Consider the following 13,646-nt stretch of genomic DNA (forward strand, 5'->3'; position numbering starts at 1 on the left):
GGGTCTACTTGTGAGTCATCATGGTGCGGAGCCGCGGTGTGACGACACATGACCAAAAAAATGGGGTTAGCGGAGTGCTTGCTCCTCTAACCTCATCTAAGGGGGGACAATTAGGCGGGCTTGCCTCTGGGAGCTGTGCTGCTCCTGTTGCTGCACACGAGCAGCTGAAACCGGGCAGGGTCCCCTTAGCCTGATTTCAGCTGCTTATGAGAATAGCCTCACTGAGTAATATTTAAGAGCACAACTCAGCCACTTCTGTATAGCGCCGAGGCTCATGTTTTACATCAAAACTCTGCTTCCTTGAACACCTATTTTCAACCTATATTTATGCATTTAAGAGGTCTCGAAAAAGCTGGTGAATTGTGGTGAATGCGCATTTCATCGCCATTATATCATCTTATTAAAAAACAAATAATAATGAATGTGATCGAAGCAAATTAAGAACTAAATTAATGAAATGGTTAATCACAAACACATTCCCCCTATTTTGCAATAGCCTGTCCTGCACTGATTTCTAAGTAAACTGACCATAACAGAATCCTTTAAAATAAATGCTTGTTTATAGAAATGTTTCCCACAAATAAATATTGTTATCTGGTTACAGTTGTTATAGAACAGATGCAGCTCAAACACATTCAGCAACACTTACAATCTGCACAGGGAACTACGGATGGATGAAAGGGATGCAGCTCACTAGGATTTGTTTACATTTATATTCCGCTCTTCCTCCAAGGATTCCAGAGCAGATTGTTTTGTTTATCCTCACAACAACCCTGTGAGGTAGGTTAGACTGAGAGATAAGTGACTGGCCTAGACTCAGCCATGGCTGAGTGGGAATTCGAACTTGGTTTTCCCAGTCCTAGTCCAACCCTCTAACCCAGGGTTTCTTAACCTTGGGCCCCCAGATGTTGATAGACTACAACTCCCATCTTCCTCAGCCATGTCCATTGTGGATGGTGATGATGGGCATTGTAGTCCATCACATCTGGGGGCCCAAGGTTAAGAAACACTGCTCTAACCACTATACCTCACTGGCTCTGTGTCTCTTTCTATATCCATGAGCACTAGATCAAGATGCTTCCCCCCCACACACACACACTATTCAGATATTAAATTTTTAGATGCTTCTAAAAGAAGCTGAGATCTGAAGGACTGAAGAGTACACATGAGTACACCAAGAAGATTTTAAAAAGGCAACCCTCAAATCTTCCTCAAAAACAAAATAAGGCCGGGAGAATCACCAGAAAACAAGAACATGGAAAACAGGGACAGACGTGGCATATGCCCTGCCTCAAATACAGTGGTATTTAGAATTGGCTAGAAGAGTGCCTATTCGTTTGGACAATGCTGATAAATAACTCTTCGAAAAAGCTTGCCTCAACAGAGTCTGTTGAGAATAGGCAACTGGGTGCTGGGGAGGAAGGAGATAATATGTCAGCTTTGAGATGAAATGGTTTTGAATCCGCAGCCTCCGGGAAAACTTGTAAAGACAAGCAGAGGAGAGGGGAGGATATGAAAAGCAACACTTCACAATAGAAGAGGAAGATCATGTAGATTCGAGTGCCTTAGCAAAGTGGAAGAGATACGGTGATTTTAAATTGGTGATTTAAAATTCCTCTGCCTCTTTAGGCCCACACCCCCAAACAGAGAGGCTGTTCTTATGATCAGCTAAAGCCGGGCTACGGAAGCCAAGCCCGGTCTTGACTGATTGTAAGAACTGCCAGTGGCAAACCTGCTTGTGGAGCCAGCCTCTCAAATGAAAGTGCACACCCAGACGATCCTCTGCTGCTGCGCGGTGCATTGTGGGGATCGCGCAGTGATGGGTGGGTGCCAATCAGTGTGGCAGCGCCGGCAAAAAGCAGCCAGCGCTGCACACGATTTAAAAAAAATTGGGGCTAAGGGAGTACTCACTCCTTTAACCTCATTTAAGAGGCAAGGCTGTGAGGGGCAACTAATTTATTCAGTAAGGGAATTCACACAAAACCAAACCCAGACAATCACTCCTGCCTTGCCTTTTACTGGCACATGACCAACAGTCGGGAGAGTGAACTAGGGATCTGCAAACTGGCTCAATCTTGAGCTGGTTCCACATTGAACTTGCCCGGCTCGAGGGCTCACTCTCAAGCCGAACCACACCCGGTTCGGCTCGAACATGAGCCAAAAACCCCCCTCACCCAGCCAGTCCAGGGGTTCTAACAGGAAATTATTTTTAAAAGAACTCACCTCCACATGGAGTGGGGGGCTCCAGCACTTCCCCCTCTCCCTGCCGGCCTACCCCTGGTCTCAAATCAGCCCAGTTTGGGTGGGTTTTGGCCATTTTCAGCCTGTTCTGGGGCCTCTTTGTGCTGGTAACGGCCATTTTGGAGGCTGCTGCTCATGCACGCTGGCCATCTGCATGACCGGAGTCACACAGATGGCCAGTATGCATGTATGGCAGCCTCTAAAATGGCCACTGCCAGTGCAAAAAGGCCTAGAACAGATTGAAAATGGATCAAAAACTGGCCGAACCGGGCCAATCTGAGACTGGAGAAAGGCCAGCGGGGAGAGGGAGAACCGCTGGAGACCTCCCCACAGCTACGGCATCACCCCGCGCCCCATGGCAGTGAGTTCTTAAAAAAAATCCCGTTAGAACTCCCGGACCAGCTTGAAAAAGACCAGGGACCAGGTCTCACAATCAGTGAGACTCAGTTTCTCCTGGTGAGCAGGAAGAGAGCCCTGGGCAGCTGGATCGGCCGCCCACATGATGGTCGGCTCCGAGACGGAGCCGGCGGGGTCTGGGGAGCTCGGGGGCCACACAGCCCCTGGAAGCTCCAGTATGCTCTGCGCAAGCGCGCAGGGCATAAAGGGGAGACCCCCGAGCCGGGAAGCTGCTTTTAAGCCTCCCGGCCGGGGGTCTACTCACAAGTAGCCGCGGTGCGGAGCCGCACTGTGGCTACTCATGAGCAGATAGCCCGGGTTTGCGGAGCGCTCGCTCTGCAAACCCGGGCTAAGGGGCAGGCTACAGGAGCGGGTTAGCTGCTCCAGAACCACCGAGCTTGGCTGTGAGCCCGGTGGTTCTTATGATCACAAAAATCGGGCTAGGATTTTCCTAGCCCGATTTTTGTGATTGTAAGAATAGCCCCCAGGTCTTTTCAGGGGAGGGAGCGAACGTGCTTGGTTCTGTTCGAGTCTGGTTCAGAATTGAACTGAACCACCGCTTTCATGCGGACCCCTAGTGTGAACAAGCCTATTATGTTGTGAAGATGTCTGTATTCTCATAGAAGCTTTTGAGTTTATGACTGTACCTGCATTCATTTTATACCTGAGCCTGGGTACAGGTCCCTCAAATGCAGGATACATATAGGAAGTGTACTGCTGTACAGTGTTCAACACACTGGCCACATTCACATGTAACATGGAACCACGGGTCCAATGGAGCTGCAGTTCTGCTCCACCACCTCCCTGCTCTCCCATCCGAATTCAGACATCACGAAGCGCTCCCTGTCTGCAGTCAGTGAGACTGCAGAGAGGAAAGGGAACTGACTGCCTAGGCTTCCTTCTTGACTGAAGGACAGCCTTGGCAGCCAATAGCAGCCACAGCAAGGGAGGAGCTTCCTCCCTCAACTCCAGTTGTAAAACAGCCATACTGTAAAGCTGCGTTCGGACAAAACGCAACACCGTTAAACTGGAGTTCCTGGTGGTGAAACTCACTACAAATCAAAGGTAAAAACCAGAGTCTGGGGAGGAAAATCACAGGTTCCTTTTCTGCCGTAACTGTTGTTGCCCGCATTCTGATGTACAGCAATTGAAACCAGAATGCTCTCCAAGTCCAGTTTTGTGTTATGTGCAAATGTGGCCAATGCATGAATAACTGTATCTGTATACAGATCTGTACCTGTGGACACTGTATGCTTGTTGTACAAGTGTTGAACACATCTTCTGAATGGGCTAATGAGTTAAGAAAGGAGGTACAACCAATAGTATTGCTGGCTGACAACTAGACAAAATTTATCACGAGTAGTCCCATGTGATGGCTTTGCATTCTGCTGAGAAGAATTATGGGTAAATATGGGGGATGGAGGATGGATCCGCTCTGGGAAGAGCAGAAGGTTCTAAGTTCCCTCTCTGGCTTCTCCAGGATAGAGCTGAGAGAGAATCCTGCCCGCAACTTTGGAGAAGCCGCTGCCAGTCTTTGTAGACAATACTGAGCTAGATAGACCAATGGTCTGACTCAGTATATGGCATATTCCTATGTCCCTATATCATGGCGGCTGCCAGGCAGGAAGAGAAATACCTTTGTTGGTGGAAGAAATGCTACTGCAGAACAGGCGGCAGCCACAATATCCCAGTCTGTTTCTGGGCCCAAGTCAAAGGGTTGGTTTTAACCTTTAAAGCCTTAATTGCTTGGGACCAGGTTACACGAGACAGCACTTTGCCCCATACGTCCAGACTTGGACCTTGAGATCTCCTTCGGAGGCCCTGCTCCTAGTATCCCTTCCAAATGTGGTGAGGTGGGTGGCCGCGAGGGAGAAGGCCTTTTTGATGGTTGCACCCCATTTATAGAATAGCCTCCCCAGTGAGGTTCGTCTAGCATCATCACTTCGTTCTTTTAGATGCCAGGTAAAGACCTTTCTGTCCACCAAGGCAGCCTTTTAAATTTGATTTTTCAAACTGACTTTTAAAAGGCGTTTGGATTGTTTTGTTTTGTATTTTGTATTTTTGTGTTTTGTGTTTGTGATTTATTTGTATGTGTTTTTATTGTAATTTTTTGTTGTGTTGTGAGCTGCTCAGAGAACAATTTGTTATGAGGTGGCTAACAAATAAAGTTCAATAATAATAATAATAATAATAATAATAATAGAGAAGAAAGAAAAACTAGTTAAAATAATTGACATAGCAAGACCAGGTGATAGCAAAATAGAGGAAAAAGAAATAGAAAAGATAACAAAATACAAAGATCTACAAATTCAAACTGAAAGGCTGTGGCAGAAGAAGACCAAAATAATCCCACTAGTAATTGGTGCCTTAGGTGCAATTCCAAAACATCTTGAAAAGCACCTCAACACCACAAGGGCCACAGAAATCACCACCAGCCAATTACAAAAAGCAACTTTACTGGGAACAGCCTATATTCTGCGACAATACCTATAATAATAAACAGCAACAACACTGACAATAAAATTCAGCCATCCCAGGTCCTTGGGAAGGACTTGATGTCTGGATAAAACAAACCCGTCAATAACACCTGTCTGACTGTGTAAACAACAACAACAATAATATAATAATAATAAAAACGTGAAGCAGGGCAGTTTGTTCCCCCTTTTGGGGGGGATGGCTAACAAATAAAGTTTTCTTATTGTTATTGTTATTATTAAGATAAGGTGAAGCGGGTCAGTTTGCCCCGTCTTCGTCTATCCCCTCTCCCCAGAGCTCTCCATGAAGGTCTTTCAGCTCACTCCTAGTGAAGATGACATTTCTAATTGGACAGAAGCTACACTCTTCTGCTGTCAAACCAACCAGCTTAGAACACGGCAAGGTTACCCTGGGCATTTGGTCTGGGGAGGCAGAAGCAAATACTGCCTTGTAAATCAGCCAGTGCTTGGCGTCCACACCGCCTGCTAAATGGGATGGGAGCAAATAATGGATGTTGTCAAAAGAAGTTAATTAAGCATTTTATTCAAGGATTACAAAGTTCAAACAGAAGTACGTTGCCAGTAGAAATGCACACAGAACAATGAGGGGGAAAGAGACTTAATTTACTAAAGGACTTTTGTGCCCCCCCCACCTTTTCCAAACACCGCAGGGGAGGACTTAAATGTTCAAATCAGATTGCAGTCTGTTTTTTGGCAATCAAGACCACTACGTGGCAAGAATTCAGTCATACATATGGGGTGGAAAACACACACACACAGAGAGACACTTAAATTCACACTATCTCTTTAGATGTTTCAGTGACCAGCCACTTAAACCGGAGAGAGACAGTTTGTCTCTGTGGACACCACAGAGACTGGAATCTAAACATTCAAGAGTTTACAATCATTTACCCGGAATCCAAGACTAGTTTCCCCCCAAGTTCTTTGATCTTAGAAATCAGGGGTTCATCTTAAATTCAGAGTCTTCTTCATTTTGGGTAAATATAGATATAGCCTGTATTTAACTTCGATTTTTAAAGGGGCTCGTCTAGAATTCAGAGTCGTTTTGTATTCGGGTAAATACAGTCATGAAGAGAGAGAAATGGGAGAAAATGTGCCTCTTTGGGGGCAGCTTCAGATGATTGCCAGGAAGTCGAGTTTCCAGCCTATTTTCCAGGGACTCCACAGTCCCAATGGGAGTGCTGTCCAAATCCAACCAAGTCCAGTTTCCGAGCCTTCCACCCAACATGCAGCACCCACCTGTAACCTACATTTGAAGTTGGGCAGAGAATGTTGGGTGAATGTCAGGCAGACGTCTCGGGATTCAGATTTTGGTGGGTTCAGATAACATGCCTACTGGAAGTCATCATTCTGGTTCCGGAGAACCAGACTAACTGGCGCTTGTATGAAACTGTCCAACTTTTTGTGTGTGTGAAACAAGGCCCAAATGAGGACTTCCACAGCCTCTTTAACACAGAGGAGAGCAGGTCCATCCCGGCTTCTCCTCTGCTCACTGCAGGTGCTGTACTCACAGCTCCCCCGCCCCTAGTTGTACTCAAATTTAAAGGGATAGTGCTGCGATTTGGTTGCTGAATCGTGTTTTGAGCACATCTCTAGTTCAGAGAAGACGGGATGGACCTGCTCTCTTCTGTGTTAAAGGGGCTGTGGAAGTCCTCATTTGGGCCTTGTTTCACACACACACAAAGTTGGACAGTGTGTACCTGTGGCATTCTCCCCCGGCTGTCCTTGAGTGGCGGTGGAATGCAGTTGGTGGGGGCAGCTGGGGGAGAGCACCACCAGCATGCACTGATAAGTGGGGAGGTGGAGTGTCACATGTACGGCCATGGTGGCAAGTGGAGGAGAAGCAGGGATGGACCTTCGGTCCAAAGGGAGGAGGAAGCCCTCAATTTTAAAGGGCTTGTGCTGCGATTCGGTTGCTGAATTGTGTTTTGAGCATGAGTATGAGGATTTGCTTGCTTGCTTGCTTATTTATTTATTTAGATATTCTGCCTTTCCCCTCATGCTCAGTGTGGCTAACAGACAAAAAACTAAATAGGAAGTCCTACCGAAATATAGCAGTCCTATAGACTACTCCCTGAGTAGTGTTATTGAGCAATTTAATCAGGATGTCAGCCATAAAAAAAACAGAGGGGAAGAAAGCCCATAAAATCAACAGCCAATGGAGCTTAAGAGACAGTAGGGAGGGCCTGCTGAAAAAGAAATGTTAGGTTCCTTTTGAAGATTGCCAGGGAAGGTGCCACCTGAAGATCAGGTGGCTGGGAGTTCCAGAGTGAGGGGGCTACCACCAAGAAGGCTCCCTAATGCATTCCAGACAATTGTGCTTCAGAATGTGGTGGGATGCACAATAAAGCCTCTCTAAACGAGAAGATGGGCAGATTCAGGTGGGAGAAGACTATCTTCGGCATTAGTACTGAAAAAGCATGCAAGTCATGTACTCATGGCTGTTGAGGCTTCCTTACACCTAAATCCCTCCCCTCTGTTCCCACTTCCCATCCCTTCCTTTCCCTCCCCTTACCTGTGGGAAGTGGCAGTGAAGCTCTGTAATAGATGTCTCACTGCCGCGCCTCCACTAGACCTCTGGCACTGCCATAGTATCATCACAAGCACAAGGATACATGGGAGATCCCATGGATCCCTGCACCTAGAATGCTGTTGTGACTATCCCCAGCATCTTAATCCCTGCAAAATGTCATTCTCATGGATAGTGTTATTGTTATTAGGACGATAGGATGTACAGCATCTCCCATGGAACTTGTGCTTGGGATGCAGCCACTGTAGCACCTGAAGTCTAATGGAGGCCCCAAGATGAGCACAGCCACCACAGCTGCTGCCTGGTAAATCTGGATGCAGAAAGGAAGAGGGCAGCTGCATTGACAGCAGGGAGGGCTGGCACCAGACTTAGCCCATTAGTCACTGGGCCAGAACTTTAGAAGAGGGGTTGGACTTGGCTTATAATGGGCTTGGGAGATTCCCAACAGTCTGTAGGAGCAGTAATAGAATTCCACCAGAACACAGAGTATACAGTGATGGAGAGAGAAGAAACCTTAGGCGTGGTGAGTAGAAGGTTCCAAGCAGAACACAAGGAAGGTGAAAGGAAATGGTGCAAGAGATGAGGGATAGTGAGGGGCAAGGGAAAGTAGCCACCTGAAAGCAAGGAGCAGAAGTGTCGAGGGGGGAAATTCTGGAAATATGGCTGAAAGGAAGAGTCAAGAATATTTGTTACATTTATGTTCTGCCCTTCCTACAAGGATCTCAGGATGGTGTCCATGTTCCTCCCTCCACCTCCCTCCTTTACAAAGTACTGGTTATAACCAAAAGCCTTAAACAGCTCAGGCCCAGGGAATTTAAGAGAATGCAGTTAATGCTGCTGCCTATGGAGATCATCTGAGGAGCTCTGTCTGCAGCAGCCACCAGCTTGTGTGGGGGCTACTCTGGGAGGGCCCTTCTCTGTTGCTGCCTCAAGGCTTTGGAATGAGCCCCCTGCAGAGAGAAGAGCCTCCCCATCTCTGACAGCTTTGAAAAGGACTCTTAAGATGCATTTATTCACCCAAGTTTTTTAAAAAACTAAAATTGTGGTTTTAAAGTCTTTTAATGTTTTAATTTATGTCTTAATTTGTTTTATGTTTGTTGTAAACCACCCAGAGATGTGAATTTGGTGCAGTGTACAAATATATTTCAATCAATCAATCAACGCACCAATCACTCAGTCCTCTCAACAATCCTGATAGTGTCCTACACCAGGTGTGGACCAACACTAGGTGGGTAGTGCTGGGCAAGGCAGGACAGGACAGGTCAGGTTTGGTCCGGTCAGGTCAGTCAGGTAGACAGCACTACTGTGGTGCATTCTGATCAAGGTCAGAAGTAGGGATGTGCACGGAACCAGTTAGGAGGCCCTCTATGGGCCTCTGAACCAGTTCGAAGGCGGCAGGGGTCTCCCTTTAAGAGCGGGGGAGGGTGCACTTACCCCTCCCACTGCTTCCCCCCCCCATCGACATCAGTTTTTTTAAAAGCCCATCGGGGCGGCAGCTTACTTTCCTTCTGCCCTGTTGCCCTTGTCTTCTGGATATGACTGGAAGTCATCGACGTGTTGTCGACTTCTGGTCATATCCGGAAGACGAGGGCAATGGGGTGGCAGGGAGGTATGCTGCCACCCCGATGGGCTAAAAAACTGACACTGGTGGGGGGAAAGTGGCAGGAGGGGTAAGTGCACCCTCCCCCCACTCTTAAATGGAGACCCCTGCCGCCTTCAAACTGCCCCATCGCGGTTCCATGCACATCCCTAGTCAGAAGTTGGCACATTCCCGGCTGAGAGCTGAGCATCCACTCAGAAGCAAGGGTTGTTGCTTCAGAAACAGCTTATTCAGACGGAGGCCTTAAATAGTTTTGACCCAGGACTCCTGTCCCAAGCTCCTCCTATACCACCTTGGGAGCTACTGAGGTTTAAAGGGGCAAAAACCTATTCTGTAGGTATAGGCTTCCATGGCAGTGTGTGTCTCCACTGCTGAAGGTTGATGTCCGAGGGAGTCTTCAGACTGAGAGGACAAGGGCAATGGTGAATATCTGGGACATGGCAGCAGTGCCAAGGGGTCTGGGACCCACTGTGCTTGCCTCATTCCCTGTATTCATCTCCGGCAAAGGGACTTTCAGGGTTAGGTTCATGACAGTGAGTTAGAAGAGGCTGAGATGATCTCTCTGGTTGTAGTACTAGGTCACTCTAACCATTTCACCACACTAGCGCTGAACTGAAGATAAATGATACCTTCACCAATAGTTGGAACAGGAAGAAAGAGACCCAAAATTCAAATTGAGAAGAAAAAAGCCGAGCTTGGACCAGTTGGATAACAAATAACTGCTAGACAACTATTGAAAGGAGAGAAGAGAAGAACAGTATGAGGTCTTTTTCTTTTTTAAGGATCCAGGAACAATATCTCTTCAATGAGCTACCCTTGTTATGTTTCCAAATAATGTCCCAGTTCTCAGGAATAGTTTGCCATTGCTTTAAATTGTCAGCTTGGGCTGAAATAAAATCCAACCTGCACATGAAATTCTCTGGTACAATAAAAAAAGAAGAAGATGAAAAATGAAAATAATTTTTAAAATGCCGTGTTTCATGCTCACAATGTGTGTGGATGTCAAGGGAGAGATAACATCAGGGAATATGTGCCCACACCCCACCCTGCCAGATATGGGAGAAAAACACCCCTGAGACATATCCTTGCCAGAAGGAAAGCCGGCCCATTTGAGGCTGGTGATCCTGCACTTTGATTCTAACCAGGCCTGAGTTGCTATGGTGATTCAGCAATGTCAAACACTGAGAGCTTAATTAACGGTGTGATTTTTATTTAATAAGGTGGGATATTCATTTCTAATCAGCTTTTGAGGCACAATCTAGATTCTTTTTAAATTTCCTGTGCTTTTTCTGACAGTATAGTTTTCAGTACAGCCCCTGCTAACTGGGCCAGGAGGCACCTTTCAAGTGGTGGTTCTCTTGTATTTATTGCTAATAATAATTAGGGGAGAGCAACTAATAAATAATTAGAGGAGGAGAGCTAGTCTTGTGGCAGCAGGCATGACTTGTCCCCTTAGCTAGGCAGGGTCCACCCTGATTGCATATGAATGGGAAAAATGTGTGAACACTGTAAGAGATTCCCCTTAATGGATGAGGCCGCTCTGGGAAGATGCCCTCCCTGGCATCTCCAAGATAAGGCTGAGAGAGACACCTGCCTGCAGCCTTAGAGAAGCTGCTGCCATTTTGTGTAGACAATACTGAGCTAGATGGACCAATGGTCTGACTCAATATATGGCAGCTTCCTATGTTTCTAAATGATAAATTATTAGGGGAGAGCAATCGTCCTATTCAGCTCAGCCCCACAGTGTCTCTACCACTGAGCTATGGAACCATCCCCTGTCCAATGCATACACACGGCAACGTGCTAAAATGGTGTAGAAATGGTGGGGAAAGTCCTTACAAAACTGCTCTGTTCCTACTGGAAAATCACTCTGTTTTCATCACTTTGCTTTCTGAAGGCAGAGAGAGGGATCCATGGCTGCCGAGCATTATTCACTGCCTGGCAACAGCTCTCCCAAGACAGGAAGAGATCCTTTCCAGTCCTGCTACCTGTGATGCTTTGAACTGGAGTTGCTTCTTACACCTAGTTTTAATGGTGAATTCGATACAGATAGGACTAAAGTAAATAATGTAAATTAAAGTAATGTGGTGCAATGAATGTACCACTGAGAGACCTTAAAGGCCAAGTGGAAGACAGATCATCCTGGAGAGAAACTATCAATGTGGTTGCTAAGAGTCGACACCGACAGCACTTAATCCATCAATTAAAAAAGTAAAGTGTGCCAGATCGACTCCTGGCACTCACAGAGCCCTGTGGTTGTTTTTGGTAGAATACAGGAGGGGTTTACCATTGCCTCCTCCCGCGCAGTGTGAGATGATGCCTTTCAGCATCTTCCTGTATCGCTACTGCCTGATATAGGTGTTTCCCATAGTCAGTGGCCAAAATCACTCTTCCAAAGGGCCACGACTGCGCTAGGAAGCTGATCAAACAACGAATTTCTGACATCAATTTACAGCTTGAAGTTGCTTAAATCCCAAAAGGTTTATTCCTTGGAGATCAGCTTTTCAGCACGAAACCTGCTGTATATTTAAATAATATCACCTTTTCTAAGTTCAGGCGGGTGCTATCTTTAGCTCGATTAAACGTGCTTCCTACAGCGGTGCTTTATGGGAGGTTCAGGGGGGTTCCTTATGCATCCCGACTTTGTCCTTGTGGGTCTGGTGATATTGAGACTACTGAACATGTTAACTTATATTGTGACCTCTCCAAGAATGATAGTTCAACTCTTATTTTGCCTTATCTTGTGATGTTTCCTGGTCACCCAGACGAATTTCTCTTAAAATTTTAGTTGTGAAGTTTTAATTAGAAGTACACTAACTCAGTGGCTAAATGCTGTTATATTTTATGTAAATTATGTTCTGCTGTGTGTGATAATGCTTCTGGTCAATGACTGAAATAAAAATGACTGACTGACACTCTTCCAAATTAGCCAAGATAGTGAAATAGAACCTTTGCAGCCAAATGCAGTATGCCACCGAATACCAGTTCAAGAGTAAAAGTGTGAGAGGGCGATTGCCTTCCTATGGGCTTCCCGGAATAATCTGCCTGGCCACTGTGTGAAACTGGGTGCTGAACTAGTTGGGCCTTTGGTCTGATCCAGCATGGGCCTGCTTCTGTTCTTCTTTCTTAGGGCCAGGCAGAGTAGCAGTTTGTCCTTAGGAGCCAGGAGGGCACCAAAGGAGCAGAGGCGTATCTAGGGAATATAGCGCCTAGGGCAAGTACTGAAATTGCACCCCTGTCCAAACATCTGACACCCATCCTTCATATAACTTTACCACAATATCAGCTCAAACATACAAGTTCAGACACTTTCAGGAGAAACAGGTTGTAAACAACACACACATGCATATATACACACACATACATCCACACATGTGGCACATATGTGCCAGTCACCTTCCCAAGGAAATGCAGCACATCCATGTGCTGGGCATACCTCCATAGAGCTAAGCAGTGAAAGCTCTCTTTAGCAAATGCTCTGCCATCTCAGCAAACCTCACTACAGGTTGCTGCCTCCAAGAAATTCAGGGATGGTTTTTTTTTCTGTCCAAATAGCTTTTGCCTTAAAGGGAGATGGCTGCAATGGGAAATCCTAGGGGCCCCAAACAATCTGAAATTATCCAGCAGCTTACAATAGGCTTGGATCCAGCAGCCTGATCAGGAAGAAGATGGAAGTTGCAACTAGCCACAGTACTGTTGCAACACCGAAGTTGCAACTAGCAAAATAGTGTGATATTCAGGTTTCGTTTTTTTTAAAGCACCACACAAGTTAAAGGCAGGCACTTTCCAAGTTTGAAATCCCACAAACCTTAAAATCAGATTGCTTGACAAATATTCAGATAAAGATAGAGCGCTGTATAGAGAATTAAACAGCCTGCGAGTGAATATTTCTATTTTATTCCTTGCCTCTCCCCCCTACTGACCCTTCAGTTTTGTGAGCTTACAAGGTATTAAACCAACATTGTCTTTTTAAGGGATGTTTTGTCGACTTACTTTTGTGCCATTTATAGCTGTTTTTTAAATGCTCGGGTCCCTTGCCAACAACTTCGCATTCTTCTGACTCCCTAGATCAGGAAAAAATCTAGATTTGGGTCTTGCAGAGGCCACTTGAGCATGTGCGTCAGCCATTTTTGTTTTCAGCAGCCTTTTAATATTTTTTTTTAAATGGCCGTTGCACATGCTCAGATGGTCCCTGCGAGGTCCTATGCCTTGCCAGGCCTCACAGAGGCCTTTTGAGCATGTGCAGCGACCTCCAAAATGGCCACCGCACTGATCTTTGTAGGCCCAAACAGGCCTGAAAATTAGACTGAGACAGGCTGCGGCAGTGATCTAAGAGCCTTGTTGGGGGAGAGGGAACCTTTGCAGCCCCCTCCCATAGCCCTTA

The 13,646-nt window shown here is 46.2% G+C and overlaps 1 protein-coding gene across 1 annotated transcript in view; it reads right to left on the reverse strand.

The window, feature by feature from the left end:
- Positions 1-13,384, reverse strand: part of TENM4 (teneurin transmembrane protein 4) — a 1,105,140-nt gene extending 1,091,756 nt beyond the window's left edge. The window contains exon 1 of the mRNA XM_053305915.1: positions 13,256-13,384. The gene's annotated coding sequence lies outside the window, so the exon portion shown is untranslated. The remainder of the gene's footprint in view (positions 1-13,255) is intronic.
- Positions 13,385-13,646: the final 262 nt, after the last annotated feature.

The sequence above is a fragment of the Hemicordylus capensis genome, chromosome 3 (assembly GCF_027244095.1).
Source record: "Hemicordylus capensis ecotype Gifberg chromosome 3, rHemCap1.1.pri, whole genome shotgun sequence".
Classification (NCBI taxonomy): domain Eukaryota; kingdom Metazoa; phylum Chordata; class Lepidosauria; order Squamata; family Cordylidae; genus Hemicordylus; species Hemicordylus capensis.